The 26,316-nt window shown below is 48.0% G+C and overlaps 1 protein-coding gene across 2 annotated transcripts in view; it reads left to right on the forward strand.

The window, feature by feature from the left end:
- Positions 1-26,316, forward strand: part of LOC144806426 (uncharacterized) — a 557,808-nt gene that overhangs the window by 477,976 nt on the left and 53,516 nt on the right. Inside the window, exon 1 of one of the 2 annotated variants that reach the window (XM_078672791.1) lies at positions 20,272-20,471. The exons of the other annotated variant lie outside the window; for it this stretch is intronic. The gene's annotated coding sequence lies outside the window, so the exon portion shown is untranslated. Of the gene's footprint in view, positions 1-20,271; positions 20,472-26,316 lie in introns of those variants that run through there. 2 annotated transcript variants of the gene reach the window in all.

Here is a 26,316-nt window from a genome sequence, read left to right on the forward strand (position 1 = left end):
ATATGGTTATGATTTCTATGCCTATATAAGGAGAAGGTGATTTATACCTATATATGGGCATGAATCGGGAAAATTACACTAGGGTCCTAAATTCATATACATCAGAATGAGGCTCGTTGGAGTGTTTGACGTAGTTACTGATCTCATCTTTTGTAATGTAAAGGGAGATGCGGGTAACTTTCAGGTGTCAAATGCTTTGCACCTTGTCCCAGACGTCGATAAACCCCGAGCGTTACCGAGAAATATTGCGGAGGCTTATAAGACCATTGGCCGCAATATTTGGGTGTTAAGCCTTTTGCTAAAACGGAAACTCAACCGCAGACTCAGATGGCAAAGTCTACTAAAGACGACCGTCCAAATTTTCCAAAACAGAATTGGACGAATCAAAAACGGGAAGCAGCAATAGAAACAGGGGTCGCGTCCGGCGTCGCCGATACCAGTGTCTACTGAGCGCACTTATGATTTGTGCGACCACGCAAGAATTAGGTCTCCTGATAGATTTCAGGTTCCTGAGCAACGTTCTCCTAGTTCTTCACAGGAAATATTGGGCACGCAAGCTGGTGGCGGAGAACACGGCAGGGGTCGGGGTGCCCCACAAGGACATGAGCAGCCCCGCCCGTCTGATGGTAAAGGCAAGCAGGACGACTTGCCACGTTAACGCCCTCATTTTCAGAAAAAGAAAGTTGCTGCGTTAACCGTAAGTATGCCATGGATAGTGAGAACACAGCTTCGGAACCTGACATGGGCATTAACGCTGCTCCACAGCGGAGGTTACAATAGTGCGGCAAGCGCTGCGTCCATATCTGAAGGCGACAGCAACTGACACTTTTATCACAGTGGAAACTACTGACACTATGGTGGCTCCCCCTGACAGACTATATGATATAGTTCTTTTAATTGAAGGTGACATCCAACGTGTAATAAAATGGATTTTGTTGGGAACATCTGACCTCTACATGTGACATTCTGTTAGCTGAGGAAGACTGGCCCCCGCTTTTCGTTTTGGCTGCTCCGAGAAGGGAGGAGATGACCCTCCCTACTTTTCTGCACACTGTGCCCAAGGAGCTGTCCGCAGAACTTTGCAGAAGAGTGGGCTCTGGTGCTTGCACCTGCATTGTACCGTACTTAAGTCGAGTGGGATAAACTTTCTCCCAGACACGAGATTCCATTGCGGTCTATTCCATAGCCACAACCCCAATATCCTATGCGGCAAGAGCCTAAATCTCCGTTGCGGAAATCCTTGAACAATTAGAATATCAAGGTGTGATTGAGACATGTGTTTCCCCCATGAATAATCCTTGTTTCACTGTTACCAAACCTGATGTGTCGTACTGCCTGGTTTCGGATTATCGACATTTAAATTCACATTGTCGTACATGTGCGGTACAGAACACCCACAGTTCAGCTCTCGTTGACAGTCTGGTGCGAAAAAGATTTAAGACCATACTAGACCTTTCCAATGGCTTTTTTTGTCATAACCTGTCCTCTGTTAGTAGTCAATGGACAGCGTTCACTTGTGGCGGCAAACAAAAACAATTTAAAAGATTGGCTATGGGCTATAAAAACAGCCCAAGCGTCTTTGCCGCAGGTGTTGTCTCTTTGCTAGATGGCATTGATCCTGATGCGTACTCTACATTGATGATATTTATCTCATGGATGACTAATTATGGCCGCATCTGTGTTGCATTGACCGCATCATAGTTATGTTTGCGGACTTCGGTTATAAATTTAACTTTGCAAAGTCACACATTGCGGAGTACACAGTGTTGTTCCTGGGCTATGAGCAAAAGAATGAAGGTAGAGGTCTTGCACCTCACTTCCTGGAGAAATGCGCACGTTTACGGTCTCCTACAACTCTGAAAAAACTACAGTCCTTGCTGGGATTTTTGAATTTCGGGCGTACTTATATTCCTGATTATGCCCAGCATATCAAACCTCTATATGCTTTGATACAACCAACTTTTACCAAGTCATGCTGGCTGCCTGAACATTCAGCTATTCTGCAATTTTTGCAGTCTGATATTCTTGAATCTAAGTACTTATTGACTCATGATAACCACACTAACCTGGTAATAGAAATTGTGCCTGGTGCCGTGGGTTTCACGTACTTGTTGTTTAATGAAGGAGACATAGTGCCTATCGCTTACAAGTCACACTTGTACACTTCGGCTGAAAAGCGATTTTCTTCTGTCGAGAAAGTCTTGGCAGCTGTACAGATGGCGATTCTAAAAGAGAGAGCGCTGTCACAAGGAAAACACATGTTGGTTGTTACACCTTATCCTGCATTTGAAGCAGTGATGAAAGCCAGTGTACCAAATTCTAAAGTTATATATCCTAATTGGATACAATGGGCAACTTCGTTGACATCTCCGGATGTCACATTTATCTTTGACCCCTCATTACGAACTCAGGAGTTCTTACAGTATGAGTTTGTTCATCCTGCTCCTCTGTCCATGCGCACGCTTGAGGATTACCGTTGTATCATTTACACTGATGGTTCTGTAGTGTAGTTCCTATAGTCCCAATAGGCATCTGCGCATTGGAATAATATAGACAACAGTATAGACCAGGGACTGAGGTCACCTAGATCTCTGCGGACTATATTAGACTTAAGTTTTTGCCAGCCAGCTCAGAGGTCACTAGAAACTTTCTCGAATGTAAGAGAAGGTGTTAGGCTTCCTACTTAGACGAGAAGGAATTTAGTTTCTGACAACCATACAACATGACCACTTTGCATCTCCATGAATGAGGAGGGAATCTCCAGAGTCGTGAAAAACAATAGAGGGTATTTTACTCAATCAGTAGTGCATGCTTAGTTTCACCGGAAGTGTAGAGAAAGAGAGACGGGCATTTTCAATAAAAGATGTTATTTATTGAACAGTCTGTTTCTCACACATGAGAAGTGAACTGCTACAATTGCAATACTTGTCATAAAATAAAGTGCGTACAGTAAAAAGAGTATTATGAAATAATACTGTAAAAGCCTATTATAGTTTCTCAGCCATAAGATGCATCTAAAACATATAAAATCTATACAACAATAATAAAATGTCTAAACTGACTCAACTGGTGCTTCTAGCTTATGCCTACCCTGTGTACCTAACCTGAGTTTAGTACGGGAAGAGATAAGGGAGAAGTCGGTTAAGTTAAATAATTTCTCTGCCAATATTCTAACACCAAGAATTCTCTCTGAGGCTAATCAGCTCCGTACCTTGATTTAGAATGTCGGAGGTCTTGTATCTCTCTCTCTCAGAACTCGATTTCCCAGCAGCCTGCAAGGGCGTCAGGGAACACCGGAGCTGGATTTTCGCGGCTGGAGAAAAAGACAGCGTCTCTCTCTGGTGCGTCAAAAGGGAGGGTCGGCTTCCTTCAGCTCTCGCAAACAGCAGGGCGTAGGGCGAGTAGTCAGTCGATCTGCTCTAAACCACCGTGTGTTTAACTAGGCAAACCTGGGCATATTTATACTAAAAAGGTGCCGTGTTTGATGCACAAGGGTGGACATATTAGCATCACTAGGTGCATGAAGTGCGCAATACGTTCCAGGGGTCTGGGACAAATCAATACTGGAGGCTTAGAGTATTCTCTTGGGGCTACAGTAAGTTTGTCATGTCCCAGAGCCAGTTGTACTCTCTAGGGGCTTATAGGCAGAGGAAACGCCATGTTAGGACTGTGCTGACTCTGTCTAAATATGGTCATGATTCTTATGCCCATATAAGGGTATTATAAGTTAAATCCATATTTGGGCATGAATCTGGAAATTCATATTAGGGTACTAGATTACTTTACAACACCCACTCCACGGTAAGATGTACATCCTGATAAGTATATAACTACTTCTAAGCATAGCTAAGTATGTGTATACATCCCACCCACAAAATACAAAACATTTTTGAATTTCAAAAAATGGCATGTACATGGAAAAATGAGTATTGTACTGTACGACTTAGTAAAAGGCAAACTGTATACTGAGCATTATACTGAGCATTGCATACATTAAACCTTATATCATTCATGAAATATTTACAATTTATGAAATGTCTCTAAATACAGAAAAAAAATCGAGAACATTTCATCACATTTCAAATACAAGATTGCAAGTGCTAGAGGCTGGGTTTTAATACTGACTCTAGATCCAGAAATCTCGTTCTCTAAGAATATGTTTACTTTGAGCCGAGTATCTTGTGCCAAAAAGGGGTAAATATTTGGGAACGGAAAAAAAGATAGTCTTTTCAAAGTTGTAAAAAAGTCTCTTAAAAAAATAGCAGGTCTGTTTTGAAAATCTGAAGGCACCTGACCTGTTTTTTAGCTTCTTGCTTTATTGGGTACTGCCTTTGTGCAGTTGGTGTATTTTTTTATTGGATTTTATGGTGAGGAGAGTCCTCATCCCACCCAACATGATTTTTATATAAAGCTGGAGCTTGTGCTACAGCCCATTTTTTAGCATAGGTGTGTATTTTATGTATTGGAACATGTTTTGAGAAGGCTGGCCTAATTATTTCGCCATGTGGGCACTCTCTAACAAACTTTGGTGGCCAATCTTTCTCAGCCAACAGGATGTCATAACCCTGGGAGAGTTTTTCCCCAAAAAGTGTTTTAATTTTCCTAGTTATGTCTCCCTCTATACGGATAGTTGTTTCATATATTCTATGGGGGACACTCACTCTCGTGTCTGCAGTTTCCACTTGAATGTATTAATTCGTGTCCACTGTCTCCAGAAGATTCATCACGTTCTTGCGAATGATGGTTATCTCTGCTGCGCTGTCTAGCATTGTTAGAGCCCATTCTCCGTTCTTGAGTTGTGTCGTCAGAATCCTCGGCATTTTTTACTTTTACACTGGCTACTTTTTTCTTTTCAAATTTTAATTTCTTACTCTGTGGAGCAAGGTCCTTGTCTTTGGACTTGGGGTGCTCCTCCTTCTGTTCTGACCGTCCTCTTCTTTCCGATTTCGGTGAGGAAGTCTGAAAAGATCGAGAGGAGCGTGTATCATAATCTTTATCTTTCAAGTTTTTTCAGATTATCTCTATTTCTAAGATTGTATCTTTTTTCAGAGGGTTCCCTTTGGGGAGGTCTTTCCACCCATGCAGGAGATTTATTTCTCCTCCGGGTTGATCTTCCTCTGTGTTTTGACTGTTTTCCCCTGGGACTAGTATCTTTATTACTTTCCCATTTCTTTTTTGGAGTAGTTGGAGTCTTTTTTATAAACGACTTTTCTGTACTGTCTGGTAGTTGATGTTTTAGTAGTGTTCCACCCAAACTATCTCTACCTAATTCTTCATAACACTTTTCTATTATTCTGGCAAGCTCAAAAGGCTGGTCTGCTACATCTATTTCCTTTAATCTTTGGCGGATCGCCACAGATGATGCTTCACCTCTCACATTTGCTAATAGTATAGCAGAGACTTGCTTAAAGTCTTTCAGTAATTTCATACCTAGATTTAAAGCTGGTTCTGGACCATATTCATTCTGAATTTGCTTCAGAACGTCTGGTATTACCGCAATAGACGGAACACCATGTGTTTTTGTGTAGATTGAAGCAAAGACTGTTCCCCAAGTGTCACAGTCCTCCACATTTGGTGTGATCCCCATTGGTAAACAGATGGTCAGAATTCTGTGTTTTTAATGCGGTGTACTGTCAGGAAAAACTGCCTCTATCTGTGTAATTTTCTGTGCTAACCAAAATGGAATCTGTTCCCGTTTTGTGGGTAACTTTCCAATGACTGACTGTATTGTCTGTGGAGTAATTTTATTTGTATTCTCCTGATAAGGGGCATGCTGTGGTAGTTTTACTGTCGGTTGGACTGTTAAAGTCCTCATGACATATTGGACTAACTGTCTGTGAATCTTAATTAGTTCTTTTAGCTGGATAACTACCTCATCTCTTGTCATTTTCTCTATGTCAGGATGTGGTGTGTAGCCAGCTAATACTGGCCAGGTTGCTCCTGGTCTACCTAGTGGACCAAGCCTGGTTACGTGTTCACTGTGATGTAGGGCGCCATTAAACCATAGCTCATGCTGCTGGTAAGTTAGTGGAATTTCGACCTCCTCATGAGGAATATATTCCGCTGGAGTATCACCTGGTTCATAGTAGTGAAACTCTTTTGTTATAGGATTTACTGCTGGGAATGTTATCCATGAATAGAATACATCTGTCTGCCGATACTCATGTGCCTCTACTACAAACACAATTGTACCACCGTTGGGTGGTACACCGTTGTTCATTAAGTTGAGAGTCAAAATTTTCTTCACATTTATTGGGATGAGCCGGGCTCTCCGATTAGTTTGTAAAATGCTATCATCAGCTGTTATTAGCTGTTTAGCAATGTCTGCCGCTTCGGCATCATCCATATTTTTAGAGCAAGATTCAAAGGGAACAAAGATTAGGTGCACAATATTTTGGAACACTGCATCCTTCAACGTTGAATAAACCAAAAACCTCTTCATAGGATTCTCATCCTACTCAGTTCTGGCGGATATTGCCCTTTCACCCACTCCAGACGTCTATGGAGTATAATGGAAAAAAGGGGTCTGAGTGAAAAGCACTATTGAGTTACTTTAGCCTCTTACGTTAGATTATCGCCTTACCAAACCGTTGGGCGCCATGTAGTGTAGTTCCTATAGTCCCAATAGGCATCTGCGCATTGGAATAATATAGACAACAGTATAGACCAGGGACTGAGGTCACCTAGATCTCTGCGGACTATATTAGACTTAAGTTTTTGCCAGTTGGCTCAGAGGTCAATAGAAACTTTCTCGAATGTGAGAGAAGGTGTTAGGCTTCCTACTTAGACAAGAAGGGATTTAGTTTCTGACAACCATACAACATGACAACTTTGAATCTCCATGAATGAGGAGGGAATCTCCAGAGTCGTGAAAAACAATAGAGGGTATTTTACTCAATCAGTCGTGCATGCTTAGTTTCACCAGAAATGTAGAGAAAGAGAGACGGGCGTTTTCAATAAAAGATGTTATTTATTGAACAGTCTGTTTTCTCACACATGAGAAGTGAATTGCTACAATTGCAATACTTGTCATAAAATAAAGTGCGTACAGTAAAAAGAGTATTATGAAATAATAATGTAAAAGCATATATTTTCTCAGCCATAAGATGCATCTAAAACATATAAAATCTATACAACAATAATAAAATGTCTAAACTGACTCAATATTCTAACACCAAGAATTCTCTCTGAGGCTAATCAGCTCCGTACCTTGATTTAGAATGCCGGAGGTCTTGTATCTCTCTCTCTCAGAACTCGATTTCCCGGCAGCCTGCAATTTCCTGGATTTTCTGAACTTTCTCGGCTGGAGAAAAAGACAGCGTCTCTCTCAGTGCGTCAAACGGGAGGGTCGCCTCCTTCAGCTCTCGCAAACAGCAGGGCGTAGGGCGAGTAGTCAGTCGATCTGCTCCAAACCACTGTGTGTTTAACTAGGCAAATCTGGGCATATTTATACTAAAAAGGTGCCGTGTTTGACGCACAAGGGTGGACATATTAACGTCACTAGGTGCATGAAGTGCGCAATACGTTCCAGGGGTCTGGGACAAATCAATACTGGAGGCTTAGAGTATTCTCTTGGGGCTACAGTAAGTTCGTCATGTCCCAGAGCCAGTTGTACTCTCTAGGGGCTTAGAGGCAGAGGAAGCGCCATGTTAGGACTGCGCTGACTCTGACTAAATATGGTCATGATTCTTATGCCCATATAAGGGTATTATAAGTTAAATCCATATTTGGGCATGAATCTGGAAATTCATATTAGGGTCCTAGATTACTTTACAACAGTTCGGCGCAACTGGCGATAGGATCTAAGCATTCTTATTCAGTGGCCTGCACAATCATGGCTGGTACCATGGTGAAAGGAGAATTCAAGTCCGATGTCATGCACACGCTGACATTAGGTGACTGTACCGCCCAGTTGGCAGAACTACGTGCTCTAGTGCTTCGGTTAGAGAGCATGAGGGGTAAAATGTCCCAATCCCTTACTGCCCGTTTATTGAGCAATGGTCCCTCTTTTTTGTCAAGCTTGCCCTCGGCATGGGGAAACCCCTATCCCCCTTATTATAGCAACGTTTGAGAAAGGTGTGTCAGGGCAAGCTTTGTTTTTTATAGTCTATTATGGAAAAATGCCAATCGCACGAGACGACTCGTACCGACATTACACCAAAATCAGGGAATCTCTATTTATCCACAGAAAAAAATGACCAGATATACTTCTTCAACCTGATTCGTAACGCCCTGAGGAAGTCCCAGGCCGGATGGCCATGTAAGGGGTGATCTCCTACGTACTATCACGAATATAGTAACACCTTTATTAAGTGGACTTTACTTTATTAAAACAAAAAAATGAACCATTGTGTGATTGGAATTTTTCCATAACAGACTATAAAAAACAAAGCTTGCCCTGACACACCTTTCTCAAACTGTGCTCTAGTGCTTGCATTGGAGTTTGCTGTCCCTCGTGTGACTACTTTAATTGTGAGTGACTCTTATTACTTTGTTCAGTCCTTCAATAAAAATTTATTCTTTTGGACTCAGAATAACTATCGTGATTTCAAAGGTGGCACAATTAAGCACAAGATCCTATGAGTTCGAGTCGCAGAACTTAAAGAACGTCTGCCTCTCGTAAATGTAATTCATATTCTTGGTCACCAGTGTGTAGGAGCACACGCTGTTGGTAACAGTCTTGCTGATGAAGCAGCAAAGACCGCAGTAGCAACATATGTAGTAGCCGCAGTTACACAGTCCAACAGTAACATTGATGATGACATCTTGGCAGCTGTAGCTGCTACAGAGATCGGTGATAATTACCCTCAGGGTTTCCCTTCTAAATACTGTTATCATTTAAGTCCTGATAAAGTTCCCTACGTGAAAATTAACAAAGTTTGTGACAGGCTGATTCCCGACACGGACCGCAGGCTACCCTTGATAACAGCCGCTCATGAAGGAATAGTCTCGGCTCATGCCGGCGTTTCAGCGTATGTCTCTATCTTACAGCAGTGTTACTGGTGGCGTGGATTGTGTAAATAAACTTGTGAATATGTCCTTTCTTGTTATGTATGTCAGCAGATTAAACCTTCAACTGCTGCACGGCCGCCACAAACTCAGCTGTACATATCTAATAGATCACTTGGTTGTGTTTATTTAGATCACTGCTGTCCTTTTTCTTCTGATACTAAGTATACGTATGTTAGTTGCAGTGGATTCGTGCACACGTTTTCTATGGGTTTGGCCACAAAGGAGTGCTGATGCTCGAACTGTCATCAGGGATTTGCATGTCTTTGTGGGAATTTTTGCATGTGGCACCTTCCATTCTGATCAGGGTCCAGCGTTCACCTCTAAGGCGTACAAGGAAGCCATGGGGTCTTTGGGGGTGCAGGTGAAATTTTAGTCTCCATACTGGCCTGAGGGCAATTGTGTTGTGGAGCGAATGAACCGTGACTTAAAGCAATCTTTGCCAGCTAGGGTTTTAGGTACTAGGTGCACTAAATAATCTTCCTAGAAGATCTCTGGGTGGGCAGACCCCATACGAAATGCTCTTTGGCATAAAAATGTTTATCCCGGACCTTGATGGTCTAGACATCGCGGCGGTGGTTACACCTCTGCGTTCTGCATTTGCCGAGCTGTTCGGCATTCTAGTTCCATATTGACACTCCGCGCGTGTCCGTTTTTCATTTTTACAGCACAGCTCGGGCTTTCACTCGACTCTACAGTTTGTCCCGTTTTTATGTCTATACTCCCCTCTAAATGCGCACACACGGTTCCACCTAATTTCCTGGTTTCTCATGGCGTCCTTGTGGATACACAGCGGTTTCTCACACTTTGTATTCTGTTAGGCGTAAGCTTTTTTTACTTTGGTGCCTACTGCACTTGTTTACCTGTATTTCCCTGTTTACCCATATTTTTCGGTTTCCGTCAACTTGTATTTCTCGCATGTTACCTCAGTGTCTCCAGCACTATTTCATCTTTCTGTATTTCTACCGTAGTCTCACTCGCGTGCACCCGTTTCGCTTTTTTTCAATATTCACTTAGTCTAAGTTTCATCTTGTCACACCAGCCTGCCATTCACAATGGGTTTAATATCGCACGGTTACCGCTTGTGTAACGTTTTGGTTTCTCAGTTCACTGCTCACCTTGCATTGTCTGTTTCTTTTGAGCAGCATGTGATATGTTATCAGCTCTCGGGCCCTGTATCTCTCCTATGCATATTTCCTTTGTTTTACATTAACAGATTACGGACCCCCTGAAGAAGAGCCAGCGTGGCTCGAAATGCATCGGGGACACCATTAAAACCATTGATATTTCCTATTGTTGCATAACTGATGCCATGATTTGGAAAATCAAACTGAATTTCAAAGTGATTAAAACTTTAATTTACTTCTAAGACTACGCATGTTTACCATTATTTAAATTGCAGTCGCACGTAGGTGTGCTCAAGGTCCCCACCTTACACCTGTAAGGCTTTTCTTTGCTAGACATGGCGGCGACAGCCGTACCTTTTGACGTAGATAATCATTCTGCTGTGTTACAGAACCTACAAGAGACTCGAGACAGTCTTGCAAAGGAACACTTGCCCTCCACATCTGGAGCTGAAGCTGATCTACAGATTCCGGTAGTTAGATGGCTACCCCGAGTCGGTGACCTGCTCCGTGAGAAGGTGGAGAACAAGAAGGAGTTCAGCCCCTCTTATCATGCACCCGTTCCTGGGAAACAGGTACGACTCCATTGACAATTTCAAACTACAACGAGTGGCCGATTCTTCTTAGTATGACTCCTGCTGTCTCTTGTCCAGCAATGCTGATAAATTCTGTTTTGGCCTTGGCTGACACCAACAGGCCTGACCTTGCTATAGAGATGTCCACAGTCACTAATCCATTATTAAATCCGCCAGCTGGCGATCCACATGAAGATACTGAATATACATATCCCATGGATGTGTCTTTGCCTGGTGTGTAGACAAGTCCAGGTGACCAGTCACGTTTTTCCTTTGACTCTGACTCTATAACATCGAGTGTACCATTGAGGTTTTCTATTTTATTTTTGTTACTTGTTTTAAAATACATTTTTTGGTTCCATCTGGTTGGTGCTCAACTCAATTTTTTTGTTCATGTCGATTGGATTTGTGATGGTATTTTTTCGTCTGGTAAATGGACACTATATAACTGAACAATCAAAAATTGTATTAATTGATGGGACTTTGGCCCCACACTCCTTATCACACATCATGAAAAGAGACCAGACTTTTGTCAACATCACAGCCTAGACTGTGATAGATGGGATTGTATGAGATACTGTAAAATTTCAAATTCACGGACCCACAGTGGTGGTTAATGTTCCTAATGTACTTCGTGTTTCAATGGGGGATGTTGTGAAACAAAACATACGTTCTGATGATTGGGATGTCCAAGCCATTGAAGCTCTCTTTTCTGATTTGAAATATTATGCTGCCTTTGATGCTGAGGATTTATATTTAGACTCCACAAACTACGCCGACTTGTTCTGTTACCAACACTATGGCCATCACTTTCTGCATAAGGCTAATACATTTAGAAATATGGTTAATTACACCCAATGGGAACATTGTCCTACTCCCACAGAAGGCAGCTCAAATACCCTTTTGAATAAATTCACATATTTTACTGACTTTGATCGGTCTAACCCGAGCTCATTTTATTTTAAATTAAATTACAAATCAAATTCGAAAGTGAGACTTACTCACACAAAATTGTTGTATTCCAAATTTTTTATGGATCTGTTAGAAGTGGGTGGTTACGAGCTATGGAAAGATACCATAGAACCTAAATCTGTTTGGGGTTCTAGACCCTGGCAAGTGCAGGGCACTGAAGCTTTACACCAAGCATGTCTTATTCTGGGCCACATGTTGTTTTTAAATAGAATGATCTCACAAACAACTTGTCTTGGTTTGGCCACTTCAAAACACATGAATACCCCTAAAATTCCTAATCTGCATGCTTACCCTAATTGGAACAATCATACTGATAGGTCCCTTGAAGAATTACAATCTTTAATTTCTAACTCCTGCTTTAAAATTTCGTCACTGGATCCTGAGGGTTGGCTGTTGTGGCCAATACGTTCTGATTCTGGTCAACATGGCTTTCTGGGTTTAGCCCCTGGCCTTACACAGGACAGAATTGATCCCCGTTTTGAAACTTCCCATTGAGTTACCACCTAGTCAGTGGGAAAATTATGTCAAAATTGGCTGAAACATAACCCTGCCAACTTAGGGTGAACAAAGCGATACCAAAGGGGATGATGGACAGAGCATTTGAGCAAATCAAACACTCACCCCCAGTCAACTGATCTGGGTTTAATCCATCACCATTCTTTACCTCACTCCACCACCCCAGTTCAGACATGGCCATATGCAAATCAGTCTGACCCTGTGCCTCATTGGAACAGTCCAGCCCGAACTGCCAAGCCATGTCTTCCCTGGACCGGAAACAAGCTTCCTGGGACCGGTTTCGGATTCATAATCCTCATCAGCCAGGCTATCTTGAATCCAGTGGTAGAGTGAGCAAGGGACCCACGTCTGGGCATACCCTGCCAACTTAGGGAGAACAAAGCGATACCATGGGGTACCAGTGGGGATGATGGACAGAACGTTTGAGCAAATCAAACACTCGCCCCCAGTCAACTGATATGGTTTTAATCCATCACCATTCTTTACCTCACTCCTCCACCCCAGTTCAGACATGGCCATATGCAAATCAGTCTGACCCTGTGCCTCATTGGAACAGTCCAGCCCGAACTGCCAAGCCATGTCTTCCCTGGACCAGATCCAAGCATCCTGGGACCAGTTTTGTATTCATAATCCTCATCAGCCAGGCTATCTTGAATCCTGTGGTAGAGTGAGCAAGGGAACCTCGTCTGGGCATACCCTTCCAACTTAGTGCAAACAAATCGATACCAAAGGGGATGATGGATGGAGCGTTTGAGCAAATCAAACACTCACCCCCAGTCAACTGACCTGGGTTTAATCCATCACCATTCTTTACCTCACTCCACCACCCCAGTTCAGACATGGCCATATGCAAATCAGTCTGACCCTGTGCCTCATTAGAACAGTCTAGCCTGAACTGCCAAGCCATGTCTTCCCTGGACCAGAAACAAGCATCCTGGGACCGGTTTCAGATTCATAATCCTCATCAGTCGGCTACCTATGTCATCTACATGAACTGTCTGTACTGAAAACGGGAAGGACCTATGGAGACAAATGGAGAATGGTGACCCCCTGTGGACCACTGAGTAAATATTGCATGATGGACACAGGTGTCTGTGTACTACCCAGGAACATAACCTTTGTACCTAGTAAATGAGTCTCTTGAAGTAACAGGATATCAGGGGTGTGATAACTGCCCCCTCTTAATTTTAGTATTCAAACTATTATCAGTCCATGACTTTATACTATATCCCATCTCACAGTCTGACAACAATTTGTTAGTCATTAGAATCAAAGTGATCCTGTACAACTTGCGGGAGCATGTGCCTGGTAACATTAACAAAATGAAACCCTGAAGAATCTAAACTAAAATCCATCTCCCTAACACCCCCACCCTATATTTCCATCTTAGAAGTATCAGTCTCCCCAACTCATATGTAATAAACAACTGTGAAACTCAATGGCAAAAAGTGAAAAAAGAAACAAGCAAGCAAAATGAGTGATGCACTTTGAATGAAGAGCCTCCTTTTCTTAAAGAGTCCCTTTTCTTTTCTCTTTCAGGGGCTTTGTATTGTGCAGAGAAGCTGAACATGAAGTCAGTCCTTTCATAATGGTCTCTGTTGCCACATGCGTGTTGTTTCAACTGAACCCCTGGGTATGGTGAAGACTGTCTGCAGCAGGAGTAACCTCTACCCCCAACGACTTAACGTGTGGTAGATTCTTTGATGCCGCCTCGGTTTATGTTGTGTTCTTTGTGGGATGAAGATATTTCATCAGACGCCCTTTGAATCCCCTGTATGTGTCAGTGTGAACTGAAGGAGGTTCAAAGGCAATATCTTGTGTGCCAGACACAGCCCAGTGGGGCAGAGGTCCCATCCTCCAGATCTTAGCCAAGGCACTGAGAGCATCAGTGTACATGTTGGAGGGCTTCTCTTAGTGAACCCACCCAGGCACAGAATGTGTAACTCACTTCAGTCAAATCCAGGAATCAGCAGAAACATAGACAGGTGACCCACTTGTGGGACACCCCCGCGCCGCACGGCCACCAGCTGCTGCGTGTGCCCCTTCTCTGTGCCCTCTGCCTCGCTGCCTGCCTCGCTGCCGGCTTACCCTGCTGGCGCTCGCTCTGCTCTGTTTTGTCATCCATTTGTGCTTGTTTTTTTCTTAGTTTCTGCCCGTGTCAAGCGTTTTTTACCGTAATTTGTGCTTGTTTTATCTTTATTAGCTTTTGCCCGTGTTAAACGTATTTTTACTGTAATTTGTGCTTGTTTCTTAGTTTGTGACCGTCCTCCGTCCTGTTTCCCGCCTCCCTCGCCGCCCCCCGCTTCCCGCCACCACCGCCGACCCCGCCCCTTTTTTCCTTGTGTTCCCTCCCCGCTCCCGCCTCCCAGCTGCTCCGCCCACCCGCGCACTTGGCCTTAAATGGCGACCGTGCGACACAGGTGAGTGTGACCCACTTGTGGGACACCCCCGCGCCGCACGGCCACCAGCTGCTGCGTGTGCCCCTTCTCTGTGCCCTCTGCCTCGCTGCCTGCCTCGCTGCCGGCTTACCCTGCTGGCGCTCGCCCTGCTCTGTTTTGTCATCCATTTGTGCTTGTTTTTTTTCTTAGTTTCTGCCCGTGTCAAGCGTTTTTTACCGTAATTTGTGCTTGTTTTATCTTTATTAGCTTTTGCCCGTGTTAAACGTATTTTTACTGTAATTTGTGCTTGTTTCTTAGTTTGTGACCGTCCTCCGTCCTGTTTCCCGCCTCCCTCGCCGCCCCCCGCTTCCCGCCACCACCGCTGACCCCGCCCCTTTTTTCCTTGTGTTCCCTCCCCTCTCCCGCCTCCCAGCTGCTCCGCCCACCCGCGCACTTGGCCTTAAATGGCGACCGTGCGAACGCGCAGCGGTGACGCGCAGCGGGCGCGCCGATTGTGCGCCGAAGGCGCGCCAAAGGTAAGCCCGTCTGCGCCCGTCCGTGACCGGATCGCGACCAGCGCCAGGACCCCTGGTCCCCACCGACGGAAGCCGACCCGACGAACCTACACCGCCGCGGATCTCACCGCACTCAACACCAGCCGCATCCCAGGATGTCATCGAGCCGCCCCGAAGCACACCCACGGACCCTTCAGCTGCCACGCCTGCAAGTTCACCTGCATCCGGACCTTCCCTGCACCCGCCAAGCCGAACACCAGCAGCAACCACCTCAAGTGCATCCTGCTCAACACCCGCTCCGTCCACAGACACGCCGTAGAACTCTGGAACCTCCTCGACACCACCGCCCCTGACGTTGCCTTCCTCACCGAGACCTGGATGAACGCCTCCTCAGCCCCCGACATCGCCATCGCCATCCCAGAGGGCTACAAGATCATCCGGAGGGACCGCACCGCCAACCAGACGGGAGGAGGCATCGCCATCATCCACAGAGACACCATCCGCATCACGACCAACACCGACGACACCCTAACCACCGCTGAACACCTGCACTTCCAGATCCACACCAACCCGAACACCACCCTCAGAGGCACCCTGATCTACCGACCCCCGGGGCCACGCACACGATTCAGCGAGGACATCGCCGACTTCGTCTGCCCGCATGCCCTCCCCTCCGCCGACTACATCCTCCTGGGGGACCTCAACTTCCACCTGGAGAACAACAGCGACCGCAGCACCATCGGCCTGCTCGACAACCTCGCCAACCTCGGACTCAAGCAGCTGGTGTCCACCCCCACCCACCTTGCCGGACACACACTCGACGCCGTCTTCTCATCCAGCAAAGACGTCACCTTCAGCCACGCAACAGGACTCCACTGGACGGACCACAGCTGCGTCCACTTCACCTTCAGAAGAACGACGATCCACCACCACCAGCAACAGGTTGCCCGAAGAAGCTGGAACAAGATCACAGCCGACCAGCTCACCGCTTCCCTGAGCCTGCACCCTCCCGCCAGCTCAGCGAACCCCAGCCAGGCCGCCGACAACCTCACGAAGTGGATCAACAACTGCGCGGACGAACTCGCCCCTCTGAGAACCCCACCCAGCAGACCCTGCAGCAGAAAAACACCATGGTTCACCGACGAACTCAAGAGCTCCAAGAAGAACTGTCGAGCCCTCGAGAAAGTCTGGAGAAGGGAACCAACTACGGACAACATGACCACCCTCAAGCTCGCCACCCGGAAACACCACCAACTGATCCGCGCCACCAAGAAAAATACATACAAGGACCGACTGGACAACAACGCACACAACTGCAAGGAACTCTTCAACATCGTGAAAGAGCTCTCCAACCCCAACGCCGGAAACAATGACATCACCCCGTCGCAAGACCTCTGCAACTCCCTCGCGTCCTACTTCCACAACAAGATCACGGACATACACAACAGCTTCAACAACCAACCAACGCAAGCCACAACCGCAACAACGCCACCCACCACCTCCCTCCGCACCTGGACTCCGATCAGCACCGAAGACACCATCCGCACAATGAACTCCATCCATTCCGGATCTCCGACTGACCCCTGCCCTCACCACGTCTTCAACAAGGCCGACGCTGTCATCGCACCCCACCTGCGGGACATCATCAACACCTCCTTCGACACCGCCACCTTCCCTGAGAGCTGGAAGCACGCCGAACTCAGCGCTCTTCTCAAGAAACCCACAGCAGACCCCACCGACCTCAAGAACTACCGTCCCATCTCGCTCCTCCCGTTCCCGGCCAAAGTCATCGAGAAGACCGTCAACAAACAGCTGGCCGCCTTCCTCGAGACGAATGGATCCCTCGACCCCTCACAGTCGGGCTTCCGAGCGAACCACAGCACCGAGACCGCCCTCATCGCTGCCACCGATGACCTTCGAACTCTGATGGACAACGGAGAAACAGCGGCCCTCATCCTCCTGGACCTCTCCGCGGCTTTCGACACTGTCTGCCACCGCACCCTAGTACAGCGCCTCGGCAACATCGGAATCCAGGACAAGGCACTGGAATGGATCACCTCCTTCCTCGACGGAAGAACACAGAGAGTCCGCCTACCACCGTACAAGTCAGAGGCCACCAAAGTCATCTGCGGCGTCCCTCAAGGATCCTCACTGAGCCCCACCCTCTTCAACGTCTACATGAGCCCCCTCGCGGCCATCGCGCGCCAACACAACCTCAACATAATCTCCTACGCCGACGACACCCAGCTGATCCTCTCCCTGACCAACGACCCCGCAACCGCCAGAGCCAACCTGCACGAAGGGATGAGAGATGTAGCCGAATGGATGACGACCAGCCGCCTGAAACTGAACTCGGACAAGACGGAGGTCCTCATCCTGGGCTCGTCACCCTCCGCCTGGGACGACTCCTGGTGGCCCCCCGCCCTGGGCACCGCACCCAAACCGACGGACCACGCGCGCAACCTGGGCTTCATCCTGGACTCCTCCCTCTCCATGACCAGACAAGTAAACGCCGTCTCCTCGTCTTGCTTCAACATCCTGCGCATGCTACGTAAGATCTTCCGGTGGATCCCCACCGAGACGAGGCAGACGGTCACCCAGGCCCTCGTCACCAGCCGACTGGACTACGGCAACGCCCTCTACGCCGGAACCACCGCCAAGCTCCAGAAGAGACTCCAGCGGATCCAGAACGCCTCGGCCAGACTCATCCTCGACATCCCCCGACGCAGCCACATCTCTGGACACCTGAGAGATCTGCACTGGCTCCCGATCAACAAGAGAATCACCTTCCGTCTCCTCACCCACGCGCACAAAGCCCTACACGACCAAGGCCCGAGCTACCTCAACAACCGGATCAACTTCTACACTCCCAAGCGCCTCCTCAGATCAACCAACCACGCCCTCGCCGCCGTCCCCCGCATCCGAAGAGCGACAACAGGAGGAAGGTCCTTCTCCTACCTGGCCGCCAAGACCTGGAACTCACTCCCGACCGACCTGCGCCTGACCCAAGACCACCTCTCCTTCAGGAAGAAGCTCAAGACCTGGCTGTTCGAGCAGTAACGGCACCCCCCCCCACCCAGCGCCTTGAGACCCTACGGGTGAGTAGTGCGCTCTATAAATGTCCTGATTGATTGATTGAGACAGTGCCTTTAACCCCTTTCAATAGGAAACATAAGTTTGCCTTCCCTCTCAGAAAAGACAGCATTGTCTATCAAGGATAATTGAATTGGAAAAAAAGCACAGTGTGAAAGTCAGGAGACAGAAGGTACTCGTAGGAAGGAACTCAAGCGGGGAATCACTTTGTGACCATTGTAGAGTTGAACAACACTGACATGAAGTGCAATTAAACTGAAACAAACATGTCATTTCTTTTTGCAGAGATCCGCACTGCTCTGGTCTGAATGCTGATAGTATACCTTGGCAGGAGCGTGTCAGTGTAGCGCCTGCACCGCTTCTAGACGCTTTTATCTCTGAGCTAAGAGCATGCTCCTCCCCCTTACTTCAGATGAGCGCACATGTATTTGCTTCAGAGAGCTCAAGGTTTTGAGATTCTTAGGAGCCAAAACAAACTATCCTATTGATGACCTCACAGGAAGTGATGTCACATAACATTTGCCTTTGATAATGTCAGAGGAAGAAAAATGTGTGAAATTATAGGCATGATGAGTGCACAGGTAACATATAAATCATTAATGCAGACATCTAAATTAACATTAGACCAAATGTATAATCTGTGCAGCCGCAAGGTGAAATATTGAAAATGTAGTGTTATCAAAATGTAGGACAGTGGGTTTGCTGAACTCTAAGAAGTGAATAGTGTCTCCCTCTTTAGTTGTAAGCGGCTACTCTGCACACAGTAGAAGTGCGAGCAAAGTCACATATGGAGTACTTGGACCCCTCTCCTGTCTCCCAGTTATAAGATTCAGCTAGGTGTGAGTGAGACTTCAGCACGACCTCTAAATGTGTGAGTGTCACTCATGATGAGTGAGACTTGAAGGATCTGAGGTGTATGCATTTTCGGATCTGATGTCACTGCCGAGGCAACAAATGCAACTTGCCTGACAGTGCTACGAAGCCCTCCTGCACCCGCAAATTGATAGTGCGTGGATGAGGAGTGACTTATAATAGGTGAGAGGGTTACCACCTTGCCGGTCTCTTAGCGACATGGCCTGTATTTTCATGTCCCGGCCAGTACAAAAGTAGGAAGATTACTTAAAGCTGGCATTTTTCCTCTAATCAGTGCAAACTTAAAATATCGAATATAAGCAGAAATCACTTTAAAATGTGTTCTAGAGCTGCCTTAACCCCTTGCATGCTGATGACGGCCCCCAGCCGTCATGTACTACAGTGCCCGAGTGCTGATGACGGCTGGGGGCCGTCATGATCGCACCCGCGCTGGAATGTCCAGCACAGGAGCAAAATCGTGGCAGCATGGAAGGGGTTAATGAATCCTGACTGAGAGTTAAAGTAAATAAAGACAGCAAAGCCATGTTAAAAATGAATACAAACAATTTTATTCAAAGTCTTATTGAAGAATAATATCCGGGCCTTTGCAAAATCTTAAAACATGACCAAAAGGCAGGTGGTAACTCTAATAAGAGCCTGTATGCAGAACTCTGACATTTGTTAGTGATGGAATACCCTCTCATCCTCAGACCTGGCAACGTTCACTCATTGCCAAGGGACCATCCACTGAGGGAGAAATCTGTGAGAGTCAAACCTGTTGTTCTGTCTCATGAATGTATTGAGACTGCAATCTACTTTATTTTGTTTTATAAGTGAAACTTTGGGGGGAGTGAGTGGGTAAAAAATGCAGAGAAATGCAAAACTTAATTTGGGGCAAATCGTTGGAAAGTTGTTTGAATATACACAGCCCTATCAAATATAAAGAATTACCCACAGAAACAGGAAAAATAGAAAAACAGAAAAATGTTGACTAGTTTAATTCTAGCAGTTTTCTTACATTTTCATGTATTTAATTAAATTCAGACTGTCATTTCCAATTTACTCTTAAAGACTGGAGGCGGTGGTTCCGTCAGCGGCCACCAGAGGGCGCTCCTCGCCTGCTGATGAAATACTGAGCTGCACATTGGCTGAAAGGGAGAAGGGTTTCCTCTTCTGGGTCAGCGGCGGCAGAGACAGCACCAGCAGTGGCGGTTCATCACTTCCGGCCTCTCCTGGTGTTTGCAGCCTGCAGCAGAGGAGGAAGGAACCATTGTCTCTCTGTGCAGTTACCTTCATCTACAGACCTCCCTCAGACCCCAGATCTGCCCTCCCAGATCCCAGACTTGCCCCTGCCCACCTCAGACCCCAGATCCGCCCCCCCCATCAGCCCCCGGAGGAGGAGAGAGCCTGGACATGTCTGCACAGGTCTCTGCTCAGGTAGGAGATTGTCAGCACTGCACTTACATTATTGTCACTACATCTTACAGCACTATGAGGAAACTGTGCACATTGTACTGCATCTTATAGCACTATGAGAAGTATGTGCCACTGCACTGAGAGAAATCAGTGCACACTGCACTGCATTGTACTGCATTGAGTAATCTATGCACACTGCACTGCAGTTTAGTGTTCTATGAGAAATCTGTGCACACTGCACTGCATTGTACTGCAATGAGTAATCTATGCACACTGCACTGCAGTTTACTGTTCTATGAGGAATCTGTGCACACTGTGCTGCGTCTTATTCCACTCTGAGAAATCTGTTCACACTGCACTGTAACGTAGTACACTCTGAGAAACCTGTGAACGCTTCACTGCCTCTTACTGCACTATGAGGAATCTGTGCACACCACTGTGCACCTTACAGCACTATGAGGAATTCAGAGTACTGCAATGCTATTTAATGCACTATGAGAAAACTGTGCACACTGCACTACATCTGACTGCATTAGGAGGAGTCTGTGCAGTGCACTGCATCTTATTGCACTATGACAAGTCTATGTCAGTGCACTGCACTGTATCGAACTGCACTGTGTGAAATCTGTGCACACTGCACTGCATCTTACTGCACTATGAGAAACGTGTCACACTGCCCTGCATCTTACTGCACTATGAGAAACCTGTCACACTGCACTGCATCTTACTGCACTATGAGAAACCTGTCACACTGTACTACTTTTTACTGCACTATGCGCGATCTGTGCATACTGCCATGCATTGTACTGCACTATGAGTAGTCTGTGCACCCTGCACTGTGAGAAATCTGCCTTTGACTTTTCTGTGCAGGGAGTTTAGAGCCCATCTGTGGTCTGCAAACGGAATCACTTTTTACTACAGTTCGAGGGGCGTTTAAAAAAGAGAAACTCTGGGCACGCTGCACCGCTCTTTACTCTTCAGTGTGATAAATCTGTCCATACTGCACGTCCTTATGCTACACTTAGGGACACACAGCGCAGCACAGCAAGTCACCTAGCTGCGCTGCGTATTAGGGAAAGGTCAGGAATGTGCTGTATCTAACACTCTACAGCGCAGTCCTGTTTTCCCTGCGCTGGTGCACAATGTCCTCCCAGTGCCAAACCCGGCACCCCTGCACCATGGTGCAAGCCTGCGTGCCTTGTAAACAGGATTGTGCTTGTGCAGGAAGGGGTACCTACCTGCACAAAAACAATCCCTTGAGGCATCTTGCTGTGTGCTGCAGTATCCAGCACACATAGAAAGAGGAGGCAACAAGGAGGAATAAAGATACTTCTCTTTGCTATGACTCACCTGGGGAGACTTAGCATTTTGATGCATTCTCAAGTCTACCAGTGTTGCTAAATATAGGAATGCACCAAAATCCATGGGTTGATGTGTGGAAACAAGCACGCCCCACCCTTGGAACAGAACACCTCTCTGGGGAAGAGTAACCCAGCGCCGTGATTTACGCTGCGTGGTGTTACTCTAGCTTTATCTAGCCGCGCAGGGCCATGCAAGGTGGCCGTGCGTGGCTTGATCAATATAACTTAAGAGTTGCGTCTCTCTTGCGTTCCATTGCATGGGCCGCGCAGGGCCATGCAAGGCGGCCTTGCGTGGCTTGATAAATATAACTTAAGAGTTGCATCTCTCTTGCGTTCCATTGCTTGGCCTGCGCAGGGCCATGCAAGGTGGCCTGGTGTGGCTTGATAAATATAACTTAAGAGTTGCGTCTCTCTTGCGTTCCATTGCATGGGCCGTGCAGGGCCATGCAAGGCGGCCGTGCGTGACTTGATAAATATAACTTAGGAGTTGCGTCTCTCTTGCGTTCCATTGCATGGACCGCGCAGGGCCATGCAAGGTGGCCGTGCGTGGCTTGATAAATATAACTTAAGAGTTGCGTCTCTCTTGCGTTCCATTGCATGGGCCGCGCAGGGCCATGTGTGGCTCCCAGGGCCTAAGAATGCTTGAGGAGGGGTGCTGTGCGGCCCCCAGGGCCTAAGAATGCTTGGGGAGGGGTGCCGTGCGGTCCCCAGGGCCTAAGAATGCTTGGGGAGGGGTGCTGTGCGGTCCCCAGGGCCTAAGAATGCTTGGGGAGGGGTGCTGTGCGGCCCCCAGGGCCTAAGAATGCTTGAGGAGGGGTGCTGTGCGGCCCCCAGGGCCTAAGAATGCTTGGGGAGAGGTGCTGTGCAGTCCCCAGGGCCTAAGAATGCTTGGGGAGGGGTGCTGTGCGGTCCCCAGGGCATAAGAATGCTTGGGGAGGGGTGCTGTGTGGCTCCCAGGGCCTAAGAATGCTTGAGGAGGGGTGCTGTGCGGCCCCCAGGGCCTAAGAATGCTTGGGGAGGGGTGCCCTGCGGCCCCCAGGGCCTAAGAATGCTTGGCGAGGGGTGCCGTGGGGTCCCCAGGGCCTACGAATGCTGGGGGAGGGGTGCTGTGCGGTCCCCAGGGCCCAAGAATGCTTGGGGAGGGGTGCTGTGCGGCCCCCAGGGCCTAAGAATGCTTGAAGAGGGGTGCTGTGCGGCCCCCAGGGCCTAAGAATGCTTGAGGAGGGGTGCCATGCATCCCCCAGGGCATAAGAATGCTTGGGGAGGGGTGCCATGCGGTCCCCAGGGCCTAAGAATGCATGGGGAGGGGTGCCGTGCACCCCCCAGGGCCTAAGAATGCTTGGGGAGGAGTGCCGTGCGGTCACCAGGGCCTAAAAATGCTTGGGGAGGGGTGCCGTGCGGCCCCCAGGGCCTATTAATGCTTGAGGAGGGGTGCTGTGCGGCCCCCAGGGCCATAGAATGCTTGGAGAGGAGTGCTGTGCGGCCCCCAGGGCCTAAGAATGCTTGAGGAGGGGTGCTGTGCGGCCCCCAGGGCCTAAGAATGCTTGGGGAGGGGTGCTGTGTGGCCCCCAGGGCCTAAGAATGCTTGAGGAGGGGTGCTGTGTGGCCCCCAGGGCCTAAGAATGCTTGGGGAGGGGTGCTGTGCGGTCCCCAGGGCCTAAGAATGCTTGGGGAGGGGTGCTGTGCGGTCCCCAGGGCCTAAGAATGCTTGGAGAGGGGTGCTGTGTGGCTCCCAGGGCCTAAGAATGCTTGAGGAGGGGTGCTGTGCGGCCCCCAGGGCCTAAGAATGCTTGGGGAGGGGTGCCGTGCGCTCCCCATGGCCTAAGAATGCTTGGGGAGGGGTGCTGTGCCGTCCCCAGGGCCTAAGAATGCTTGAGGAGGGGTGCTGTGCGGCCCCCAGGGCCTAAGAATGCTTGAGGAGGGGTGCTGTGCGGCTCCCAGGGCCTAAGAATGCTTGGGGAGGGGTGCTGTGTGGTCCTCAGGGCCTAAGAATGCTTGGGGAGGGGTGCTGTGCGGCCCCCAGGGCCTAAGAATGCTTGAAGAGGGGTGCTGTGCGGCCCCCAGGGCCTAAGAATGCTTGAGGAGGGGTGCTGTACGGCCCCCAGGGCCTAAGAATGCTTGGGGAGGGGTGCCGTGCGGTCACCAGGGCCTAAGAATGCTTGGGGAGGGGTGCTGTGCGCCCCCCAGGGCCTAAGAATGCTTGGGGAGGGGTGATGTGTGGCTCCCAGGGCCTAAGAATGCTTGAGGAGGGGTGCTGTGCGGCCCCCAGGGCCTACGAATGCTTGGGGAGGGGTGCCGTGCGGCCCCCAGGGCCTAAGAATGCTTGGGGAGGGGAGCTGTGCGGCCCCCATGGCCTAAGAATGCTTGAGGAGGGGTGCTGTGTGGCCCCCAGGGCCTAAGAATGCTTGGGGAGGGGTGCCGTGCGGCCCCCAGGGTCTAAGAATGCTTGGGGAGGGGTGCTTTGCGGCTCCCAGGGCCTAAGAATGCTTGAGGAGGGGTGCTGTGCGGCCCCCAGGGCCTAAGAATGCTTGAGGAGGGGTGCCGTGCGGCCCCCAGGGTCTAAGAATGCTTGGGGAGGGGTGCTGTGCGGTCCCCAGGGCCTAAGAATGCTTGGGGAGGGATGCTGTGCGGCCCCCAGGGCCTAAGAATGCTTGAGGAGGGGTGCTGTGCGATGCCCAGGGCCTAAGAATGCTTCAGTGTTTTGAAAAGCTTGCGGAAGGTCCTTGTTCTCCTGCCTACGTCCGCCCGTAGAACGCTGGTGCATGCACTCGTCACATCACGGTTGGACTACGGAAACCTACTGTATCTGGGAGCAACCTGTAAGGCAACTAACCGCCTTCAGGTGTTACAGAATGCGGCAGCCCGCCTTATCCTTAATCTCCCCAAAAGATCCAACTCCAAAGCTGCCCTTCAGACCCTTCACTGGCTGCCAGTAAAAAGCAGAATCGCATTCAAGGCCCTATGCACTTGCCATCGCATTCTTGCTGGAAAGGCGCCATCCCCACTCCATAACCTTATCACCAGGTATGCACCATCACGCGCCTTGCGCTCCTCTCACGGAGGCCTGTTAAAAGTCCCTAGGGTTAGCAGGACTCGCATGGGAGGGAGGTCCTTCCGCTACCTGGTGGCGAAAAGCTGGAATGACTTTCCTCTCAACCTTCGCCTGGACCCCTCAGAATCAAGTTTCCGAAAGAAACTTAAAACGCATCTCTTTCAGGGTTAATTAGGCTTCCCCCCCCCTTCTGTCTCTAAGCCCCAGTTCCAGCGCGGGGACACGCTTTCTGCGTAACCATGCGCTTTACAAATATCCCTAATAATAATAACTGGGGAGGGGTGCTGTGCGGCCCCCATGGCCTAAGAATGCTTGAGGAGGGTTGCTGTGCGGCCCCCAGGGCCTAGGTATGCTTTGGGAGGGGTGCCGTGCGGCCCCCAGGGTCTAAGAATGCTTGGGGAGGGGTGCTGTGCTCCCTCGTACCTCTAATAACAAAGAGAATCACCCTGGGAATTGGGATCACCGAGCCCAGGCCCTGTGTCCAACCCTATTGGCCTTGCACAGGAAAGGGTTGGCTGTATGGGTGATGTAGGTTTCGGGCCCTAAAGCCAACCCCCTGCCGCGCACGGCCGAAGACTGGGCGCAGCGGGGGCTTGCATTTACATAAAGGATTTTTATTTATTTATTTATTACTGCAAACGTTACAGTAACGTTATAGTCAGGTGAATGTGTCAATGATAACATTAACATTTTGAAGTAAACAAATAAAAGAAATTCCCCGGTTAAAATTATCAGTGCTAACTATAGCTTGCACCCCCGCCATTCACTGTTAATGACCTCTCATATTACATCACTCATGACATGTTCCATGACATAATTTGTAACATCAGTGATGAATTCTCAAATAACAGGATTGATGAGATCACTGATGACATCATCCAAGCTTTGTTTTCACGCATATTGATCTATAAATTACTATGGCATTAGAGGCCGGACAGTAAGTACAGAATAGCTCAGGAGACTATCAGCCATCACTACTGCCATCACGATTCAACTCCCTTAGGTGTAGAAAGCATCATTATGTGCAACCTTGACCCTGTACCATACACTTTACAACTAAAATAGTTCACATTAACTATCAGCCACAGGTATATAGGAACCCCTCCATGAGTACAGAATACGATCTGTAAACAACTGTTCAGAGAAAGCCAAGTTTAGAAAAAATAGTGAATGCCAGTTTCAAAACAAATGACCTACTGCGGACAAACACCTGTAACTCACCGAACCTACTTCAGAAATGAAGATGTTATCAGTAGAGAACTGGATACTGTAAACAAAGCTTACTCGATAGAGGGAGTTTACTTTATACCACACTGTTTACAAACAGTGAAGCTTTCATAACAAACACACCCGAGTATTGAAAAGTATCAATTTTGTACATTGCACAGCTGTCAAAAAAGCCACTATTTGCTAAAATTGACCAATATCTGAAGTGCTAAACACCCTTCAACTC

The sequence above is a fragment of the Lissotriton helveticus genome (assembly GCF_964261635.1).
Source record: "Lissotriton helveticus chromosome 1_1 unlocalized genomic scaffold, aLisHel1.1 SUPER_1_unloc_7, whole genome shotgun sequence".
Lineage (NCBI taxonomy): Eukaryota > Metazoa > Chordata > Amphibia > Caudata > Salamandridae > Lissotriton > Lissotriton helveticus.